At 47.9% G+C, this 17,632-nt stretch overlaps 1 protein-coding gene across 1 annotated transcript in view; it reads right to left on the reverse strand.

The window, feature by feature from the left end:
* ST3GAL4 (ST3 beta-galactoside alpha-2,3-sialyltransferase 4) overlaps nucleotides 1–17,632 on the reverse strand; it is a gene marked incomplete in the record, with an annotated part of 1,396,457 nt that overhangs the window by 481,516 nt on the left and 897,309 nt on the right.

Genomic DNA, 17,632 nt, shown 5'->3' on the forward strand with positions numbered 1-17,632 from the left:
TCAATCCTAATAAGTCACAAATAACAGTTATACTCATATGTTCATGTAAGCTATTTACAACCAGTGAAAAAATATATAAATAAACTTGATTCTTTTTGACTATTTAATAAAGTTATAAAATTTTTGTTAAAGAGTATAACTATAATAAATATTTAAATATGTTGTGACACGAAAAGATGATAGTGTATGTGAAGAGAATTATCAAATCCATTTTAATATGCATATATGCATTTAATATATTAATTTCATTTATGAAATAAATATTATTTATTTGTATTGTTAAAAAAGCATAATATGGAAGGAAATTGATAACTCACTAAATATTAAAAAAATTCAAAAAATCAAAAAAAAGCAAAACAAAAAAACTAATTAAATAAATAACATGTGAATATAAAATCTGTAAAAATACTTACTATGATTTCCTGTTGTTTAGAATAGGTTTAATGGATACAAATTGATTAATGCCAGGATAAATATGTGCTTTCAGAATAAAAATCCACTTCAATTCATTAACGGCCAACTGATTATTATTATCACCTTCTCTAGAGTTTAAAGCTACTAACTCCAAGATTTTAAAACTAAAAGTGTGAGTTTTATATTCTATTATATGCTTAGCTAAAGCATTACACTCATGCGCTTTCTTAATGTCGTAACAGTGATTATAGATCCTGTCACGAAGTCTCCTCTTAGTTAGATCTACATAAAATACTTCACATTTGTCACAAGTTGCTAAATAAATTAAATTGACACTATTACAATCACTAAAATTTAGGTGTAAACGTAAAGAAACCTTCTGGATGTGAAAAATTGATGTTCTTAGATATATGTGGGCACATATGACAACGGCCACATGGGAATGTGCCCTGTGCAATACTTGCTCCAACATTGTATGGGAAAGTCCTCTCTAGACAAAGTAGCTGTTTTAAATTACTACAAGTCTTATAACTAAACCTAGGGTATTCACCTACTATGGTCTTGGTAAATGGATCCATTATTAGAACATTCCAGTTTCTGTTGATAATTCTGTTAAGACAGGCGACACCTTCCTCTCATTTCTGTAATTTGGCTTTTTCAACTAGTTCAAAATTAAGATGCCATCAAGGGGACATTCATGAAGTCAGGTTACTCGAGTATTTGGGTAAATCCAAGCATGGTGATGGTCAGTCCCATTCCTTCTGCCACAGCTGCACCATCCAGTGTTGTGGCGCAAACACGACCTTGTTAACCAAAGAAACAAGGGTTGACATCTGGAATGTAATGTAACTATGTTCAGTCTCTGGCAGCCTGTTGAGTGCGTTAGCAGATTCACCAGTTAGTGCCTCTGGAACCTTCATAGTGGAGGATGAAAAATAGAAGTTATGTTCTTACCATAACGTTCCATGTTAGTTGTCTTCTTCTCGCCTTCTTTCTTCCTGGATGGGTTCGGAGCCGACCTCGGCTCCGACTCGGCCACTCTAAAAGCTTGAGAGTTGGTTCCACCGGCTCGAGGCTCCCCTTATATCCTACAATGCTAGGCGGTAATACCTCAGATCTCATTTGTAAGCTAGGCCCAGCCAAAAAGAAATCCAGAACTACTGGAAATGGGAAACCCACCTCTATAAAATGACAGAAAGAAGGTGACCTAAAACCTGATGAAGGAATATATACACAGTATAGTATATACATATATACAATAGAGGTGGTAGGAAGAAAGGTCACAATCAAACTCCTCTAGGTCTGTCCAGGCTAGGGGGAAGGAGGGCGGGACGCAAGAAAGAAGGCGAGAAGAAGACAACTAACATGGAATGTTATGGTAAGAACATAACTTCTATATGTTAAGTTGTCCATCTCGCCTTCATTCTTGCTGGATGGGACCACGTCCCTAGCACCTTGTCCCGGGTGGCCTATCGGAACAGACTCTTGAGTACAGTGGAACCAAAATTAGCTCTGTGTCTAGAAGCTAGGTCCAACTTATAATGAGAAATGAAAGTGTGAGGAGTAGCCCATGTAGCTGCAGCACAAATCGTATCAATAGGCAGCCTATCTTGGAAAGCTATAGAAGTAGCCAAGGCTCTAGTAGAATGAGCCTTAGGTCTGTTAGGCAACTTCTGGTGTCTAATCTCATACATAAAGGAAATCAAGGATGTAAGCCATCTGGAGAGTGATACTTTCGAAACTGGAAGGCCTTTTCTGCCTTCTGCATAAGAAACAAACAATTGGTCAGCTTTTCTGGTCTGTTTGGTCCTATCCAAATAATACCTTAATTGTCGATGAACATCTAGCCAATGTAATTTTTGTTCAGACCTGTTAGAATAGTTAGGAAAAAACACAGGAAGGTCAATGTTTTGATTTAGATTTGCTGCGAGGCTACTTTAGGCAAAAGGAGGGTTGGTCCATAAGGATACCCTATCCTTATGAAACAAAAGATATGGTGATCGACTGCAGAGTGCATGAAGCTCGAGACCCTTCTAGTCAAGTAATGGCTACCAGAAAGAGTGTCTTCCAGGATAGCAATTTCATGGAACAGGAAGCTGCAGGTTCAAAACGGGGAAGAATCAAAGATGTGAGAACTAAATTAAGGTCCCAAGAAGGAGGAGGATTTCTTATAGGAGGCTTGAGAAGAAAAACTCCCTTCAAGAAAGCTTTGCAAAGCTTGTGAGGCATGATGGCAGAATCCGAGATGCCCACATGAAAGTTAGATATAGCTGCCAATTGAACCTTAAGAGTAGATGGAGATGAACCTGCGTGGAATAGTTCGCTAAGAAATCAAGGACCGCCTGAATGGGAGCAGTGAAAGGATCTATGTCCCTTCCTTGAGCCCAATAGGAGAAACGCTTTCCACTTATTAAGATAAATCTTCCGGTGGAAGATTTATGGAAGCTATTAAAATATCTCGAACTGAGTGAGATATTTGAGGAAGCCTGGCTAAGGTTGGAATCGGAGGAACCAAGCAGTGAGGTTCAGAGAGGGGAGGGAGCGATGTAACTGACCCGACTGATGGATCAAAAGATCTGGAACTAGGTCCAGATGCCAGGGTTGTTCCAACAGAAAACGGTGTAGAAAAGGGAACCAAACCTGTCGAGGCCAGTAAGGGGCAATGAGGATCAATGAAGCCTTCTGACCGATAGCTCTCTGTATCACTTGAGAAATTAGTGGGAAGGGAGGAAATGCATACAGAAGTCCCCGGGGCCAAACTTGGACTAGAGCGTCCCTGCTGGGATGGCCTGGTAGAGGAAAGAGGGTGAAATAATCTTTGCACTTGCTGTTTTGGGGAGTAGCAAAAAGGTCGCAGCAAGGCTGGCCCCACTTTAGAAAAATTTTCTCCAAGATTGAATTTTTCAGAGACCACTCGTGAGGCATGAGAATAGCTCTGCTCAATTTGTCCGCAATGAGATTGGACTTTCCGGGGATGTGCATTGCTATCAGAAACCGCTGAGAAGAAATCGCCCATTGCCACAGTCTGAGTGCTTCTCGATACAGGGGGTAGGACCTGGTTCCGCCTTGTTTGTTGATATACCACACTACAGACATGTTGTCCGTCTGAATTGCTATCGTTCCCAAAGGAAGAGAGTCTTGAAGGGCTTGCAACACTAAAAGCACTGCTCTCATCTCTAGAACATTTATATGCAAGTGGCGTTCGTCTGGTTGCCATATGCCCTGGACTGTCCTGCCCTGAAAATGCCCCCCCACCCGATCAGGGAGGCGTCCGTTGTCAGAGTAGCAACCGGAGGGGGAGGGACAAATGGTCTTCCTAGGAAGAGCTGGGGGGAAGAAATCCACCAAAGGAGATGATTCCTGCATGCTTGCGTTATCACAATGGTGTGGGACATCGGAAGTTGCTGGTATGACCATTGTGTGAAGAGCATCCATTGTAAGATTCTCATGTGAAATCTGGCTAATAGAAGTAGAGGGATAGCAGCTGCCATAATCCCCAGTACTTTTAGGACTAATCTGACTTTGATTCTGTTGCTGTGGAAAAGGGAGACTAGTTTGTGTATGTCTGCTATCCTTTGGTCTGTGAGTCTCGCAGACATGTTGACTGTGTCTAGATTTGCGCCTATGAAGGTAATAGCACGACAAGGCGACAAAACAGACTTTTCGCAATTTATTGAGATACCTAGCTTTCGAAATATGCGAAAAGTATAGTCTCTGGCAAGTAGCAGAAGATGCTTGGTGGGAGCTGTAAGAAGCCAGTCGTCTAAGTATGGAAACACCTGGAATCCTTGACGTCTCAGGTGAGAGGCCACCACTACCATGCATTTGGTAAGCACCCGGGGGGCTGTGGTGAGTCCAAAGGGCAGGGCTCTGAATTGGAAGTGACTGGTTCCCAGCCTGAAGCGGAGGAATCTCCTGGAGCGTCTGTTCATTTTTATATGATAGTACGCATCCTGGAGGTCTATAGAGCACATCCAGTTTTCCTTTCCCAATAGGGGTAGGATGGATTGCAACGTGACCATCCGAAATCTTGTTTTCTTGACAGACTTGTTCAAGATGCTGAGGTCCAAAATGGGCCTCCAGTCCCCTGTTTTCTTTGGAACCAAAAAGAATTTGGAGTAGATTCCGGATCCTTGCTGGTCTGCTGGCACTGGCTGAATGGTTCTTTTTGCAAGCAACTTTGATATTTCTAACGCTGCTTGATCCCTTTGAGCGGGTGGAACATCTGGAAGGGATTTTTTTGAATGATTTGGAATGCGAAAGAACGGAATGGAATAGCCTTCGGAAATGATGGACTGTACCCACTTGTCTTGAGTTAGGGATCGCCAGGCTTCTGGGTACAGTGACAATCTTCCCCCGACTGTCTCCGAAGGTGGACAGTCGGGCAACACCTCAGGGATGCTGGAAGGGCTTATCGGAAAAGGTTTCTCGATTGCCCTGGTTTTGCAGACCCCCCCCCCCTGCCTCTAGGGCGACGTCTACCATTATTGTTCCCCCCTCTGCCTCTAGAAGGGAACCGACTCTGTGCGTCAGGCAAAGCCCCTTGAGATTGCTTGCGGAACCACATTTTCCCACTTTTCTGGCCTTTGGGGTAAGGCCTAGAAGGAGTAGAAAAACGGACTCCGACGGCAGAAAGAGTTTTGCCATCCGTCTCGCACCTTGTCAAGGTTTCTTTCACTTGAGGACCAAAAAGGGATGATCCATCAAATGGGGAGTTAGTGAAAGATGTCTTAAAGGGGTCCGCAAAATTGCATAGCCGCATCCAGGCATGCCGGCGTAAGGCCACACCTGTCCCTGCGGCTCTGCTCGCTCCATCAGCCGCATATGAGAGGAGGCGCATGGAGGAGTTAGCTATAGAATTTAGGGTAGCCAGCTGAGCGTTCATCTTGTCCTGAAAACCCGCAGCCGTAGGATCCTTTAACATCTCACTCGCTTCCTTGATCAAGTCCCTTTGAAGACGAGTGAAATGACAGAGGTAGTTCAGCGAACGCATTGAAAAGGTCGCTGACGAAAACATCTGCTTCCCATACCTGTCCATAGACCTAGATTCCTTGTTAGGGGGATGGACAGGCACTGAAGGATCAGCTAGTTCCTTCTTAGTGGCAGCAGCTACCACCATAGCATCCACAGAAACTCCCTTAGTCAGAAATTGCTTGTCTGCTGGTGCTGTAATAAACTTTGAAGGTCTCCTGGGGTGGGGTCCACTGAGTCAGGAGCCGTCCAAGCCTTTTGCTACCACCTGCATAAGGGGTCAAAGGGGGACACCCAGGAGGTGGAAGGGCGAGAGCCAACGCCTCAAGATACACAGATTCATCCTCCGAAGGGTTAAGGGTTGGCCAATTTCCCTCTGTTTCAAGATCTCCAGAATGTCTGCAAAGGAGACATCTTCAGAAGGGGAACGGGGGGAACCCTCAGAATCCTCTAAATCCGTGTCAGAGGTGACAGACTCAGGTGAGTCTATGTGCTTCCTCTTGCACTTTCTCTTCCTAGGGGCTCCCTGCCAATTCAGGAGAGGCCTCGAAGAGGATGAGATCCCACAGGGGATTCTTGAGGAGCTGGCTCTCTGTGGTCTGGGATGAGGGAGTGAGTAGACATTACCTGAGGCACTGAAGAGGGAGGGACGGACGGAGCCGACTGTGGAGTTGAACAGGGTTCCAACACACTCCGCATGACCTCGAAAGCACCCCTGTCAGGCAGAGCCAGAGGTCCCCGCTCCGAAAAGCTGAAAACCTCCCTCGGCACCGACAGTGATGGTTCCGAGGCCGATGTCGGAGCAGAACTCACCAGCGCCGAAGCGCCGAGGGAGAGAGCGGGGTCGGACAAGGGTCCGATGCCACTCACCCCCTCGGAACAGACTAGGGAAGTCCGGCGCCGAGATTCTTCCAAGGAAATCGACTGTATCGGCTCCGACGCTACCACAGTCTCGGGTCCAAAACGCCCCGGCTCCAAGCTCAAGGGAGTCGGAGGAGGAACATTTTGAGGAATAGGATTAAGCATCGACTGTCGGGCTCTGAAGCATTTGGGCCAGTGCCTCGGACTTAAGAAGTCGACTCACTACCCTCTGAAGGTCATGGTCAGACAGTCTCGATGACCTAGAGGAGTGAGATCTATGGCTCCGTTCAAACAGCAAGGGAGATGCTGGAGCCGAATGAACGGAGCCAAGGGACGGTGACCTAGACCTCTTCCTAGATGTCGGTTCCGATAGCCTTATCGGAGCCGACTCCGAGATTTCTAATACCTCGGCTCCAGCCAGAGCCGAGGGAACCACAGAAATAAGAGCTCGAGTCTCATCGGCTCCAGCCGGAGCCGATGTAGTAGCAGACTTTGACGCCTTAGGTGTCCACTCAGATGCTGGAGTCGAAGACCTAGAAGCCTTAGAGGGTTTGCCCGAAGAAACAGTCAGGGGACCCTCAGGTTTAAGCAAGCCCCGTAAGATGAGCTTATTTTTTCTTTCCTGCAGGACTCTAGGGCTGAAGCCATGGCATACAGCACAAGAGTCCTGCAGGTGTAAAGGTCCCAGGCAGTACACACAAGAAGTGTGACCGTCTGTCAGAGACATTTTCTGACAGCACGAGTCACACTTCTTGAAGCCTGAGACCTTCGAATCCTTAGACATTTTAAGGAACAAGTGTAATCACACACAAGCACAACACACCGATTACACTATTAACTAAAATAAAACTAATTTAAACTAAATAAAATTTAGTTAGATAGTTATAAATTTATAACAGTCCCTACAAAAACACATACACTCCAAGGCAAAGGGTCGCCCCTGGTCCAGGTTGGACCGAAGCAGCCACCAACGTAGGTCCAGACGGCAAATTTCCGTAATCTGGACCAAATGGTTCAAGGGGAGTTCCTGAAAAGACCATTGAACCGACAGCAGCCATTGCAGCACCCGCATGTGCAGCCTGGCTAAGGGGACTAGAAGAATAGTCAAGGCCATCGTGCCCAATAACTGCAGAATCAGTCTGGCCTGAACTCGTGATCTGGGTAACAAGGTTTGAACCTGAGACTGCAGGACCTGAATCCTTTCTACCGGCAAGAATGCCGGCATTCTTCTTGTGTCTAACTCTGCGCCTATAAAGGTAATACGCCGAGACGGCTGCAGCACAGATTTTCCCCAATTGAACGTGATTCCTAGTGAATGACCCAAACTGACTGTGGTCATAAGCGCCCGAACTAATAGATGCTTGGAGGTGGCAGTAAGGAGCCAGTCGTCTAGATAGGGAAACTCTTGGAATCCTAGACTTCTCAAGTGAACTGTCACTACTGCCAGTCACTTGGTGAAAACCCTGGGGGCTGTGGTGAGACCAAAGGGCAGTGCTCGGAACTGGAAATGACTGGCTCCCAGGCGGAAGCGTAAATGACTCCTGGACTCTTGACTTATCAGAATGTGATAGTAAGCGTCCTTGAGATCTATGGAGCACATCCAGACATCCTTCTCCAATAACGGGAGAATGGACTGAAGGGTGACCATTCGGAATTTGGATTTTTTTACAAAGCGATTCAATGATCTGAGGTCCAAAATGGGCCTCAATTCCCCTGTCTTTTTTGGCACCAAAAATAGTCTTGAGTAAGTTCCTGATCCGATCTGGTCGGCAGGGACATGCTGGATGACTCCTTTTCTTAGCAGCTTTGAAACCTCGACCGCTGCTTGATCCCGCTGACTGGGTGGCACATCCGGGATTTTCCTGATAGGAAGAGGGGGGATCTTGATGAAAGGAATGAGATAGCCTCCGGTTATGGTCCGGAGCACCCACTGATCCTTGGTGACAGATTCCCAAGCATGCGGGTGTTCCGCAAAGCGACCCCCGACTGGCTCCGGAGATGCGCAGTCGGGCCACGTCTCAGGGACGGTGAGCGTAGGATGGACCACAAAAGGAATCGCGGTCTCCAGAGTTATGAGGGCCTCTGCCACCTCTGGGGTGGTGTCTTCCTGAATCCCACCCCCCCTGCCTCTAGAGGGGGGATCACTCGGTGGAGTAGGGAAAGACCTTTGAGATTTCCTGAACCACATTTTCCATCCTCTCTGGGCCTTGGGGTAAGGTCTAGAGGGAGCGGAAAAACGGGCCCCCACGGCTATCAAGTTCTTGCCCTCCTGCTCGCACCGAGTCAGTGTGTCCTTCACCTTGGGTCCAAACAGGGTGGACCCATCAAAGGGGGCGTCGGCGAAGGAAGACTTAAAGGCCTCCGCAAAGGGACACAAGCGTAACCAGGCGTGTCTTCTAAGAGCCACGCCTGTTCCCGCTGCTCTACTCGCCCCTTCGGCCGCATATGATATGAGCCTCATGGACGAGTTGACTATCGAAGATAGGGTAGTCATCTGGGCGCCAACAGTTTGGGCTAACGCCTCAGGAAGATTACCCGTAAGAGACTCACCTAACTCTTTGAGGAGATCCCCTTGGAGCCTGGTAAAATGACAAAGATAATTCAGCGACCGCAGGGTAAAGGCCGCTGAAGAAAGGGTATGCTTCCCGTACCCTATCCATGATCCTGGAATCCTTATTAGGAGGGTGAATAGACGTTGAAGCCTCTGCCACGTCCTGCTGAGTGGCAGATGCCACCACCATCACATCTACTGCAACTCCTTTAGTCAAAAATTCCTTTTGAGGAGGGGCTGAGAGGAACTTGTTAGGCCTGGCAGGCACCGGTTCCACAGTGTCAGGGTGTTCCCACACCCTTCGAGAAACTAAATCTAGTAATTCATCCAAGGGTGGAGACACCCAGGAGGCGTAGGGCTGGGCCCCAAAGGCCTTGAGGAAGACTGACTCCTCTGCAGAAGGGGTTTTGGACTACCAATCGCCTCTCTGTCTCAGGATCTCGAGGATATCTGAGAATGAGACGTCATCCGAGGACGATTTTAGGGACCCCTCCGCATCATCGAGGTCAGTATCTGATGTGATAGACTCATCCTCGGAGTCAATGTGCTTCTCTTGCACAATTTTTTTCTTGGAGGTTCATCTGAAGCAGATTCAGAAGGACCTCCCGGGAGAAGGGAACCCCCAAGGGGGTATCCTCAGGCCCTGGGGCCCCACTGTCGTGGGAATGAAGCACACCAGAAGCACCAGTTCCCAAGTCGAGGGACGGTGAGGTAGAGACTTGCTGAGCCGGCAAGGACATGGCCAGCGCGCACTCCTCATGGCCTGAAAAGCAGGACCTCCAGACTCTACGGAGGACACCGGCTGAGAGACCACGACGGTACCGGGAATCCCTGCGGCCGACGCTCCGAGGGGAAGACTAGGCACCGAAGCTAACAGTTCCAAAGTGTTCCCCTCGGCCCCGACAGAGGAAGTCCCGGTACCGAACCCTGACGCCGAGGACAGGGTAGGAATGATGGTCGGAACAGAGAAGCTCCGAGGGAGTCTCGGTTCCAACTGGGCAACTCTGCTCCGCTCTACCATCACCGTCTCCAACGGCTCCGAGGAGGTTGGAGGAGGAATCGGATGCGAAGTGGGGACCGGCTCCGGAGCAGAGTGGGCTGGAGCAGAGACCATTTTTGCAAAAAAACAGGGACTGGAAAAGCCTCTGGATAACTCTGTCCAAATCTGAGTCTGGCAACCTGCAGGATTTAGAGGAAATAGATGGGGGCCTAGACGACTTCTCTCTCGGCTCCAATAGACCAGGGGACCGGCTCTGAAATGGCTCCAACACCATTGGCACTGGATCCGGAACCGTATGAATAAGCATCGGCGCCAAAGGGGACTTCAGGGCCGGGGGGGGGGGGGGAGTCTGAGCTGCACACCTCCAATGGCTCTGAAACCAAAGGAGCCAAAGCAGGTGATTCACCTCTCGATCCCCCAACCTGCGGCTCCAACACAAATGGAGCCAAGGAAAGAGGTATCGAGGCAGACCCTTCCACCCGAGGCTCTGAAGCCATTGGAGCAGAGGAAGAAGAGGTCGACCTATGCTTCTTGGGAGTCGGTTCTGACGGACTGGTCAGAGCCGACGACCTTTTCTTTTTAGAAGCTGGAGAGGAAGGAGAAGCCAAAGCTTCCTCAAAGGAGGGCTTAATAAGGCCCTTAAGGATCAATTTATTTTTTCGTTCTTGAAGGACCCTAGAGGAAAAAGCATGACAAACACTACATGTTTCCTGCAAATGTTTTGGTCCTAAACAATATATGCAAACAGCATGGCTATCAGTAAGAGACATTTTGTAGTTGCACTTGGTGCACTTTTTAAAACCAGACTTCTGCTCTTTCGACATCCTATCACACAACTATTTCCCACAACGGAAAGCAAACCTTAAAGTAGGGCACGAGCCCTTTGACTCAAAACGGGACCGGCCCGAGATACAGAACACAAAACGGGCAGAAGCCCTCTAACTTAAACTGGCTTAGCCCGATAAATCAGGACGTACAGTAGAGACAAAATCAACACACCCACACACAAATAAGGGCAAGGGCCCTCTAACTTAAACGGGCCTTGCCCGGTATGTAGAAAAAAAAAATACCAACAACCAATCACACCAAAACAGGTTCACACACACACACGTAAAGCTGTTAAAACAGCTGTTTGTTAAATTTGTGAAGAAAACCCTAGGTCAAAAGACCAAAAAGTAATCAAAAAACCACTTAGCTCCAGCCAAGTCGAGACCACATCTACCTTGAAAAGCGGCAAACGAGATCTGGGGAAGCAGGCGTGGTGCATTCTGGGATAAGGGGTAGCCCAGCCAAATAGAGACTTTGTTCTAGTATATAGTGGCCGAGTCAGAGCAGATGGATCGGCTCCGAACCCATCAGTTATGAATGTAGGCGAGATAGGATCCCATTACATCTGTCAGTTCCATATGCTAAAATTTCAGCAACATACTACGGAACTCCTCAAAAAAAAAAATATCATCCTTTCCTGCTTGTGCGGAAAATAGAGAGTTACAAGTGTTAATGTATTCTGCAAGTCAAGTAACTAAGCATACCTTGCACTGTGGTTATGATGCCCTAGAAGCTTCTTGCAGGGCAGCAGTCAACGGTTCTGTCCTTAGAAGGCATGATTGGCTTAAAAAACAGCCCTTGCCAGACCATGTCGAAACTAAATTATTGGATGCACCCTTGCACAAAGACAACTTATTTAGCATCAAGGCAGAGGAGGTTTTAAAAAAGATGGAAGAAAAAGCTAAACCTATGCAGACAGTTAAAGATTTCCTACAGGTCCAGCCACCCAGGTTCAGTAGGCATTGCCCCTCTAAGCACTGCTCCTTTCCTGCCCCCTCCAGGCCAGTTCAGCCTAGACCCCGGGGAAGCAGACCCCCCAGACAACAGCCACAGGGAATGCAGAGATCAAAGCACTGGAGTTCCTCCACTTCAAAACCAGGGAGTGCAAAGCCACCCCCTCATGGTAAGAACTCACAATGACTGTCCACTTCCAACCTCCCTCTGCACACCTGCACTTGCTCCTAGGAGGAAATCTCTTCTTCCACACAAGCACCTGGGCCACCATTACCAACTACTGCTGGGTCCTCAACATAGTGTCCCAGGGATACAAATTTTCTTTCCACACACTCCCAACCCCAAAAGGGTTCCCAGATCATCCTCCAAACCAGTGGGCAGAGGCCAAAAAGCAAGTCCTTTCCTGGCTCTCTATGAGGACAATAGAGCATGTTCCTGCAGAACAGATAGGCCAAGGTTTCTACTCCAGGCTCTTCCTGGTACCCAGAAAAGAGGACACCTGGCACCCCATCCTCGATCTACCCATTCTAAACACCGTCCTAGTGATACCAAAATTCAAAATGCTCACCCTCCAGCAACTACTGCCTATGCTCTCCAAGAATGCTTGGCTAGCCATCCTAGACCTAAAAGAGGCCTACACCTCCACATCCCAATCGGGGAAGCATGCAGGAAATATCTATGTTTCAGGGCAAGATCTCTGCACTTTCAGTTCTCTGCGCTTACCTTTGGCTTAGCTACTGCTCCCAGAGTTTTCACACAATGTCTGGCTCCCGCCATTGCTTTTTGCAGACAAAGAAATATACAAATTTACCCATACTTAGGATGACTGCCTAATTCAGGCTGACATTCAGGAAAAGCTGCTCAAGCACCTGACCTTTGTAAAGTCCCTACTGACCTCCCTAGGGTACACTATCAACAAAAAGAAATTCAAACTAGTACCCACCCAAAGGATTATATTCCTGGGAGCAAGCCTGGACACAGAATCCCAGATGGCAATCCTTACACCAGAAAAGCAAATTTACCTGACAGCCTACTTCTCTCAACTAGCCACCAGACCCCAGTTATCTGCAAGAAAAATCCTGCAAGCTCTGGGGTTCAAGGCATCTGGCATTCTACTCATTCCATATGCCAGACTGCATATGACGAATCATCAATGATACCTAAAAAGCCTTTGGTGTCAAAACTCTCAAGACCTGGAAACTCTTATACCAATGATACCTTGCCTAAGGAAAGATTTTCTTTGGTGGGCAGTAGCATGCTACCACAAGGGACTTCCTTTCTCACCACCCCCCCACCTCCCAGACCCTCACCACAGACCCATCAGACTATGCCTGGGGTGCACGCCTGGACAGCAGGTGCATACAGTGCCAATGGAGCCCTCAGCAAATACATCTGCACATCAACCAAAAAGAGATGTTAGCTGTCCAGCATGCATTGACAACTTTCAGGCCCCTTCTCTCCCCAGGGGCTCTCCTGATCTAAAAAGACAACACCACTGTGATGTGGTATATCAACAAGCAGGGAGGGACTCATTCCTACTCTCTATGCAGGCTCACCATGACCCCTTGGCACACAGCCTCAGCCATGCAACTACAACTGTTAGCACAATTCCTGCCAGGCTCCGTAAACTCTAACATAAGCAGAAATCTTCTGGACCCAAACGAGTGGCAGTTGGACCAAAGAAACTTCACCCTAACAATTCAGAAATGGGGCACCCCAAAGGTAGACCTCTTTGCTTCCCACTCCATCAGCTCAGCAAGTTCTGCACCAGGGAGTCTCACTGCAGGGCCTGGAAAGTGGATGCCCTATCCTTCCCCTGGGTCAACCTCTCGGTCTATGCATTTCCCCCACTACCTCTCATTACCAGGGTACTGCTCAAAATAAGTGAGGAAAACAGAGGACAATTCTGATTGCTCCAGACTGGCCTCGCCAGCACAGGTACCCACTGCTGCGCAGCCTGTCCCCACTGCCACCATGGCATCTCCCTCAGACCCCAACCCTCCTGACAAAGAGGGAAGGAGAACTCATGCATCCCCAATTGCAGACCCTCAATTTGGCAGCCTGGTTATTCCCTGACCACTGATCAAGCTGCCAATCTCAGTAAACAGGTTCTAGATGTTATACGTGAGGCTAGACGCCCTAGCACTAGAAAGTCTTATGCTGACAAATGGAAAAGGTTCTGCACCTGGATGCAGACTAAGGGAGCCGATACGTCACAGCACTCCCTACCTCTCATCCTGGATTATCTAGCTGACCTGCTACACAGTGGTCTCTCCTTTTCCTCTATTCATAGGTTGGTACTAGGCTATTGGCCCTAGGGCCTATACAAGCCTAGCCATAACAATTCATAGGTTGGTACTAGGCTATTGGCCCTAGGGCCTATACAAGCCTAGCCATAACAATTCCTTGAATATTTCTTCCCACAATATTTACTTCTCTGGATCCCTGTCTAACAGGGCGAAAGACATGATCCCCGGGGTGAATTTCCCATCTCCCATCCAATCGTCAAGGTTCCTTCCGAAGAGGACGAAGGTGGAGCTCTGCTTGAAATGTATGGGCAGTCTATTCCAGAGTATGTGGAGTCTCTGGGTCGGGAACCTATCCCTGCAGCATGTTTTGTTCATTGTGATGACAAGGTTTAGATCCTTGGAGCATGTAGCTCTGAGGGATTGGGATTTCTTTAAGTGGAGCATGTCCAACAGCTCAGGGTTTGACATGGCCTTGTATGTTAAGCAGAGACAGCCTCTGAGTAGACGATATGCCACAGAGTAGAGCTGGAATTTTTTTAGATGGTGAGCATAAGGCATCTGCTTTAGGCCTGTGATTCTTTTTAGTGAGGTATTTTTGCGGCCTTTGCAGCTGTTGCAGAAGTCTTGTGAGGTACATACCAAATGGGTCGTTGTACTCTATAATGGGTCTTAATGAAGGATGAGTACAGCGGGACAATGACCTCCTTTTTTCTGGATGAAAAGCCCTTAGTGATGAGGTATGCCACATAGGATTTCCTGACTGTCGTGGTGATGTGGTTATCGAAGGTGAGACCACTGTCCACCTGTATCCCTAAGTCTCTCATCACACTATTGGTGTTTGGTGTACTGCCACCTATGTGGTTATTCATGGGTACATGGTTTTTCCCAAAGGGGATAACTTTTAGTTATGTACTTACCATAACTTTAGATGTTTGGGATCCATCTCGCCTACATTCTGTACTGATGGGGCTCGGAGCCGATCCTCGGCTCCGACTCGGCCCGCTATGCTATAGAGCGAAGCCTCTTATTGGCTGAGCTATTCTCTATCCCAGGATGCACCACCACTACTTCCCCAGATCTTGTTTGTCCGCACTCATGCACACACACAACTGTTTATATAACATTGCCAGATGTTTCAAGAAGAAACAATAGAACTCGGACCGTCCGATCTCTTCTGATCTCCAAGGCAGGGGGAAGGAGGGTGGGTTATTAGGAATGTAGGCGAGATGGATCCCAAACATCTAAAGTTATGGTAAGTACATAACTAAAAGATGTTGTGTGATCCTATCTCGCCTACATTCTGTACTGATGGGACAGCGTCCCTAGCACCTAATTCCTGGTTGGCTCACTGGAAAACACTCCTGAGCACTGTGGAACCAAATGAAGCTCGCCCCCGAGATGCCACATCCAATTTGTAGTGGGAAATGAAGGTGTGCGGGGAAGACCACGTAGCCGCAGCACAAATGTCACTAATGGCAAGCTTAGAATGGAATGCTACTGAAGTAGCCATAGCTCTTGTAGAGTGAGCTTTGACAGAGGTTGTAAGCTCTTTATTAGAAGAGGAATAAGCCTGGCTAATACAGTCCCTGATCCATTTGGCAATAGTGACCTTTGTGACGGCTTTGCCCAATTTATTATCCGAAAAGGACACAAACAATTGGTCTGTTTTCCGTGTTTGTTGGGTCCTGTCTAAATAAAAACGCAATTGCCTGTGAACATCCAATGTGTGGAAGATGTATTCTGCTTTGTTTGAGTACTTTGGAAAGAAAACCGGAAGTTCTAATGACTGTTGCAGGCAAAAACTGGAACAAACTTTAGGGACAAAAGATGGATTAGGCCTGAGGGATACTCTATCTTTGTGAAAAACCAGGTACGGTGGTTTGACAGATAGAGCTTGAAGCTCTGAAACCCGTCTGGCCGAAGAAATCGCGACCAGAAAGGCAGTTTTCCAAGAAAGAAGTTTCAAATCACAGGTTGCTGCCGGTTCGAAGGGGGAGGAGGTTAAGGCACGTAATACCACATCAAGATCCCACGGAGGAGCAGGATGAGAAATCAGAGGTCGTAAAAGCGCAGCACCTTTCATGAAGGTTTTACACAATCTGTTGCTCATTAAAGGTGGGTTTATAGATTCATGAAAATTGGAAATAGCTGCCAATTGGACCTTGATGGTAGAGACTGAAGAACCTTGATTGAATAGGGAAGTTAGAAATTTCAGGACTTCTGACACCGGGACAGTGATGGGATCCAGACCCGGAGTTGAGCCCAAATAGCAAATCTCTTCCATTTGCTAGTATACAATTTCTTAGTGGCAGACTTGTGGGCCGAGGATAAGGTACATATGACTTCCGGGTCTAAAGTATGATTCCTGACTATAGTCGGAAGAGGAGGAGCCAAGCTGTTAACTTCAAAGTGTGAAGGGACTGATGGAGTTGTCCCAACTGATGAATTAATAGGTCTGGGATCTGATCCAGGAACCATGGCCCGTCCAGTGCATATTTCCGAAGATAGAGGAACCATACCTGACGAGGCCAGTAAGGGGCAACTAAAATCATTTTGCTCCCCAAGTGAGACGCCTTTTGGATCACTCTGGGAAGGAGGGGAACTGGAGGGAAGGCGTATAGCAAGCCGGTGGGCCAAGGATGGGCTAATGCGTCCATAGGACTCTCCCCCGGAGCTGGAGTGAGAGAGAAGAACTTTCTGCACTTCGCGTTCAGCGGGGTTGCGAAAAGGTCGCAACAAGGAGTTCCCCATCTGCTGAAGATCTGAGTTGTCACTGCATCGTTCAGAGACCACTCGTGAGGAGAGAGAATAGTTCTGCTTAGTCTGTCGGCTATCATGTTGGACTTCCCAGGGATATGAGTCGCTACCAGAAAACGTCTGGTCGCCACTGCCCATTCCCAAACTCTCATGGCCTCTCTGCAAAGGGGGTAGGATCTGGTCCCTCCCTGCTTGTTCAGATACCAGATTACTGACATGTTGTCGGAGTGAATGGCAATTATGCCCTGTGGGAGGTAATCGTAGAGAGCTTGTAGAGACAGAAACACCGCCCTCATTTCTAGAATGTTGATATGAAGGAGACTCTCGTCAGAATGCCAACTGCCTTGGACTGACCTGCCCAGGTAATGCCCCCCCCCACCCCGTCTGGGAGGCGTCCGTCGTCAATGTGGCCATAGGAGGAGGTGAAACAAAGGGTCGTCCCTGATCCAGATTGGAGGGCACCAGCCACCAGCGAAGGTCCTGTTTGCAGGTTTCCGTGATCCGTATGAGGTGACTGAGAGGGAGATCCTGAAAGGACCACTATGTCGATAGGAGCCACTGGAGAATACTCATATGCAATCTTGCTAAGGGGACTAGGAGAACAGTGGCCGACATAGAGCCTAATAGCTGCAGGACCATCCTGGCTGGAGGTTTGGATCTGAGAAGCAAGGCTCGGACTTGAGCTTGTATAGTCTGTATTCTTTCTGTAGGAAGATAGACCCGCATTTGGTTTGAGTCTATCTCTACTCCGATGAACCTTATGCGCTGAGATGGCAGCAACACAGACTTTGGCCAATTGAAGGTGATTCCAAGGGAAGTGCCTAGTGATATGGTGGCTTGTAGGTTCTGCAATAGTAGACGCCTGGAGGTGGCAGTTAGGAGCCAGTCGTCCAGATACGGAAACACCTGGAATCCTAGACTCCTCAGGTGAGCAGTCACGACCGCCAAACATTTGGTGAACACCCTGGGGGCTGTGGTGAGACCAAAGGGCAGTGCGTAGAACTGAAAATGACCGTTTCCCAGGCTGAAGCGCAAATGTCTCCTGGA

The sequence above is a fragment of the Protopterus annectens genome, chromosome 8.part0 (genome assembly GCF_019279795.1).
Source record: "Protopterus annectens isolate FY-2018-M chromosome 8.part0, PAN1.0, whole genome shotgun sequence".
Classification (NCBI taxonomy): Eukaryota; Metazoa; Chordata; order Ceratodontiformes; family Protopteridae; genus Protopterus; species Protopterus annectens.